The sequence below is a fragment of the Coptis chinensis genome, chromosome 1 (assembly GCF_015680905.1).
Source record: "Coptis chinensis isolate HL-2020 chromosome 1, ASM1568090v1, whole genome shotgun sequence".
NCBI lineage: Eukaryota > Viridiplantae > Streptophyta > Magnoliopsida > Ranunculales > Ranunculaceae > Coptis > Coptis chinensis.
The window spans coordinates 45,956,810-45,962,809 of NC_141456.1; the positions used below are offsets into that span (position 1 = coordinate 45,956,810).

Below are 6,000 nucleotides of genomic sequence, written 5' to 3' on the forward strand. Positions count from 1 at the left end.
TCACAGTAATGAAGACACCTCAATCAACCTCTCGTAGGTGCCGACTAGCAAAGTCGGTAAAACCTTTGGGTGATGATACCAGAGGTCTGGGGCTCGAACCCCGCCAGCATCAAAGAGTTACTGATCTCATTTAAAATAGGCTTACCAAAAAAAAAAAAAACCTCTCGTAGATGCTGTCACATTTGCAACTACCAATTTCAATGTGCATGGTATTCATATATATACAAAGATGAAGTACTCTACCCATAATTCTTTTTCTAACTTTTACTACAAATTGATTGTTTATTTTCATTTGGGCCAAAATTGAACTGTGATTTTGAGTTGACCGTTTTGTCCATCTATATTTTCCTAGAAATGGCTGGAATGCCATACACGTGATTTACTTGTGGACACTACACCATAACAGCTTATTTGTAACGGATATGCATCCGTTACAAAAAATATTAGTAACGGTTATCTTACGTTGACACAAAAGCATGAGTAATATTAGTAACGAATATTTGTAACACTTATTATCCGTTACAAAATTTACTAATGGTTATAAAGTGTTACTAAAATTAATTTCAGTAACGGATACGTAACCGTTAGAATGTATTAGTAACGGTTACAAAAAAAATTATCCTCCATCAGTAAAATGTTTCTAACGGTTACGTATCCGTTACTAATGATTTATTGTTTTAAAAAAAATTACTTTTCCTAGACTGCACACCACCTACAGTGTTACAGCACCTAAACATGCACCTGCACCTTTACTCCACAATATATCAACCAAATTCTTCTATTCATCCATAAACCTTAATATTCATTGCACAAAATACACATTTAAGAAACAAAATATTTATTCCACTACTATCAAAAAGTATAACTTCCAAGTATTTAAACTCATACTAGAGTAAAATTACAACATGACAATTAAATAATACATGTGCTTACAAATACAAACTAAGTCTTCTTCCGACAGAAAGAAAACTCCTCCCACCATCTTAAAAGCCAACCAAGTGGGAAAAGTTCATCAACTTCAAATTTCTTGCCCTACACAATGAAGAAAATGTGTCAAGGACTTGGATAGAAAAAAATAATTGCCTAAGTTTATAACTTAATACTTGTAACACAACAGATCCATTAAGCTTGCACATTGTTGTTCCGAATTATGTTCTCAAGTGAATCAAAATTTGTTTTGTACCACAAATTATATTCTAAGGGTAAAATAAAAAACAATTTAAAAAGAACAATAAACACCTCAAGCCATAGGAATATTTGGCTCTTCTAAATTATGCCTTGTAATCGACATAAGAAGCATGCTGCAAAAAGGAAGTCTGATAACCTCATAGTCCACATTTCCACCCTCAGAGTTCAAGTTTTAACAAAGCAAACTAATGCTTATACAAGCTAAGTGACTTTTATACGGTTATCGGTTGGACTAGTTTGGAAGTACGTATTGCATATCACATTGTAGAGATTTTCTTACTATATACAGTGTACACTAGTTTTTAGCCTCTGGGCATAAGTTATCTTCAAGATCATGATAATGGTAAAAATGTTATGACGACAACACATGTAAGCATGTAATCTGCACTTACGTGATGGATTTCGCTTGATTGACTGAAAAATCTTGATCACAGGGGTCAGGTCCACTTGGCAAGGATCCAGCAGCAAGACCATTGGAGTTTTAATAATGTAGTAGTACCACCCCCATAAGGTATTACTGCAAAAATGTTGGCTAGTGTAGGAGTAGCTACCATGTAATAACATGCATCATCCTGATCAATTGTGACAAGAACTGAATAAGACAGACCCACATGCACATCCAATGAATCCAGTGTGATCTGACTAGTGTATGATCCTTAAGTTTCCACTAACACCATTTTATGGTTCTTGATTCTGAAGTTTAAGCTCAATGCACTGCCTACATTAGAGATCCTGAGCCTGTATGTTTTGCCTGCCACCAACAAAAAATCAAGCAGAGAACAATATTATATATAATTTTTTTAACGATTGAACAAGTAACCAGATCGACTTATACAAAATTTCTTATTGAACTTCTTACATCTACCAATCCCATAACAAAAATAATTCACAATATGAAGGATGACACAAAACAATATCCACAAACTAGGCTAAGTCAAACGAATTCAAAAGACTACAACGTTATGATGGACATATGGACTATGAGGTTAAACTATCATCATCAATGTCCTCGCATCAATTACAGATTTTGAGGTTATTCTTTCTTTTTTGGCGCACCAAATGCTAGAGTACGAATAAAATTAAGAAGGTAAAGGAGGACAGGATGGCCTACAACTACAAGAACATCAAGAAAGAAGAAGCAAACAATGAGAAAATAAGAAACATGGGACCAATCACCACAAGATTGTATCCCAATGATAGCAAGTATCTCAAAAGGCTCGCCCTCAACCGACTCAACCTGGTTTTTGTCTAAGCCTCACTCCTTTACAAAGTATTTAACTCAACAATAAATGACAGTTATCATGGACCATTAGTTCACCAGTAAGCATTCATTTTTTTCTTAGATCGATTGGGAATGAAAAGTTATAATATGTAGAGGAGCAACAATCAAATCTCCGATCAAAATATAGGGCGACTGAAACGATATGTCGCCATTATTACTCTATATCAGTTTCCTTTCAATGAAGAGACACACAAGTCTCTAATTTCTCTTAATAAAACAGAGGATTCTAGCAATCGAAACTAAGGCTTAGTAACATCACATCTAAAAATAAGAGTGACAAATATAAAGGATACAGATCCAATGAACAATTAGCTTATTGAGTAGTTTAGTACTAGGCAGTCAGTGGCCATATCATGACACAAAAAAACGTAGTTGGCTGCTTTTGTATGTTATTATAACCTGAAAATCATCTCAATTAGTGGCATTCAATTCTCAATTTCTGATCAAGACTTACCCACTGAGATCAAGCAATTCTAAGTTTGGATAGCTTGAATGCAATGGCAGCTACATATGCATTTGTGATTTCTGAACCAAGTACAAGAGACGGCATGCGCAAACCACTGGCACATCAAAAAAACTAAACACTAATCTTAGTCAGCACCTCATCTTCAATTGTATTCACTCCTATCATTTATTACACTTTAGCATAAATATTCACTCCTAGCACTTATTACACTTTAGGAAAGACATAATTTCCAATCCCCCATCATTAAAATATGGAATCAAAAATACTTCTAAAATAGTGTAAGGCAATTTACCTGTCCATAAGTTGATCCATATTCAATTATTATCCAATAAGGAGTTTGAGTGAAGCCAATCAAATATTCTCACCTATATATATGTACATGGTCTTGACAGCAAACAAATTAACTGTAAATATATAAAATTTCAGCTGAATCACTATCCGATATGAGTCAAATTAGACACTACGAACAAAGTAATACTAACAAGAGGGGCATACAAATCAAAAGCGTTAATAGGTCGGGGATAACAAAGTTGGTTGAACACGGAACACATGTACTATGTAGTACAGTTTAAAGGCTCCTCCTTGCAAAAGAAGCCTTAGCAACCACAATCCTTGCTTCACTTTTCCTACTAAAAGCCTAAGCAAATACAATTCATGCTACTAGAAAAAGAAGCCTGAGCAACCAAAAATCTTGTTGCACTTCTTGATTACATCCAACAAGAAAATCAAACCCTAGCCAACATGAAAACAAAGTGGTAAAAATCTTGCAAGTAATCACACTTCAACTCATGAAACAAGTCCATAAGTTGTAAGCAAAAGTAATAGCACTTCAACTCATGCAAAAGTGCATATATGAGACATGCCATAAGGCAAAAAAAAGTAATACTATTATCATAATAGAGAACAAAAGAAAAGACGGTTTGCATTGGACAATAACCTGACCTTTGTTCCTCCATTCCAGAATAAATGCAACCTTGTGGCATGGTAAGTGTGCACACTTCATTAAATGACCTTGTTGTAGCCATCGGATGCCTAAAAAACAGTTCCTCGTGTGGCTGAATTGTACCCCACTAACCATCCACTGGAGAGTTTAATTTAAGTCACACAGATGAGTAAATCCCGGTCAAATGTTGCTACTACCAGTAGGGGCAGATCTACATGACGGCCAGGTAGGGCCTAGGCCCCCCTTCAACTTTGGTGAAAAAGAAAATTACAAGTCTCAAAGTATCTAAACATCCCATAAAAACAGACAAGTTTCAAGTGAAACTTTAAAGGCCCAACCGGCCAAGCCACCATTTCAAGTTTTCATTGAATTTTTCTCAAGACAAAACAGTGAAACACCCTATGATCTTTCCCTCATAGATTATTAGATTCACCAACTAAATCAGAGTCACAAAATCACTAATTGAATCAGTTCATCTCTTCAAAATTCAAGTTCAACTAAACTTTCCTCTTTCCTAAATATAACTTCATATATTTTTTCAAAAACTCCAAAAAAGTTTCCACAAAACCAACATCTCAAGCTACATCGCCACTAAATATTGCAGTTTGATTTTTTATGCTCAAAGTCTTTAGTTGTTTACTTGTTTACATATGATGTAACATAGTTTTATCAATTATATATCTTGTTAACAATTATTTATCCAATAGCCAAATTAATGTGGTAAGCTTATAAAGATGTTAGGAAATTATCAATCACCATTTGCTTTGTATGGAACCCCCACCCCCTAACCTGGAGGAAAGCCCTACCTCTGCCAGTGACTACCTACATCATGCAAGCAAAGGAAAAATAGAATTTCACAATAATGTATGTGACCATATAGACTATTGTAGTTATATTTTATAAGATAAAACTCAGTTAAGTTACATAGAATTCAAGGTAAAGTCTAACCAAACAACACTATTTTAAGTAAAAAAAACAATTAACAATGTCAGGGTTCATTTGTCATGCCTGTGAATTCAGCAAGAGTCTAATTTTTCAAAAAATGGACTCTATGGTCAAACAGTTTGGATTCTCTTTTTAACTCGCCTAAAGTAAAACAGTTAAACATTTTATACTATCTCATGCAGCCGCTTGGAATAAGCAAATCAGCTCAACTGAAATGCTACACAACCAACACTAATGCCCAACACTTGAACAATACTTAATATAATTAAATAGAAACCCTAGCTCAACACTCAAAATTCAGCAAGCAAAAGTTCCATTCTAAAAATTAAGATTCCTTTGGTGTTTCCCAGACCCCAAACAAAGGAAGATAAATTAAGAGCTTGGGAAGCATCCTTTTGTTACTCATTGTTTCTAATGCCTAGATCATTGATTAACTAAATGGAATTCTCCAAAGACTCAGCTTCATTAATTAACTAAAAAGAATTCTCTGAACAAAGTACTGTCCTTAATAGCTTCAATGGCAAGTGCACCTTGGTGGAACCAACATTTATTGTTCTAAAATGTGAACTGTTTTCAAATGTAAACATGTGTACAACACTACAACATATTACAAATATAAGTTGTATCCTTTCCAGTACCATCCATTTGTCTTCTTAGAAAAAGCTCAGGTACTTTTGAGTACCACCCTCACAGAAGTTTATAAAGAGATAAAAAAGAAAAGTGAAAACAACAAGTAAAACATACCAAAGGAAGCAGGCTTTCCCCAATATTCCAATAGAAGTTCAACCATGACCTGAAAAAAAAAAAAAAAAAAAAACAATGATTGACATGCTATATAGTGCACAGACTTTGTAACAATTCCAACCTGTAATTCTTGTCAAAGGAATATAGATGTATCACACCTTGGTCATGAATTGCATAGCCTTATGCACTAGATTGCTAATTCTCCAAGCAAGTCTACTTAAATGTAACCAAAACTCCAACCTGTTGTGCTATTTTGAGAACAATTTATGAAGGCCAGATGAATAACAAACTTTTAAAAATAATAAACTAAGTAAAAGACAGAAAAATAAAGGATGGAGCAATAAAGGAAACATAAAAAGAAGCTGCAAATTTTCAGATTAAACCAACAAAGAAAAGAAGTTGTGCTAGAGGTATCCAAAACCTAGGGAAAAT

General features: G+C 34.3%; 1 long non-coding RNA gene and 1 other non-coding gene across 2 annotated transcripts; both read right to left on the reverse strand.

The window, feature by feature from the left end:
- Positions 1 to 869: 869 nt before the first annotated feature.
- Positions 870 to 3,079, reverse strand: LOC147524264 (uncharacterized). The gene is made up of 3 exons (XR_015196918.1): positions 2,925 to 3,079; positions 1,581 to 1,939; positions 870 to 1,032 (listed from the first exon to the last, which is right to left on the reverse strand). It is a non-coding gene; the product is annotated as an uncharacterized LOC147524264 (long non-coding RNA).
- Positions 2,558 to 2,690, reverse strand: LOC147524265 (small nucleolar RNA snoR111). Its single transcript, XR_015206023.1, has one exon. It is a non-coding gene; the product is annotated as a small nucleolar RNA snoR111 (small nucleolar RNA).
- Positions 3,080 to 6,000: the final 2,921 nt, after the last annotated feature.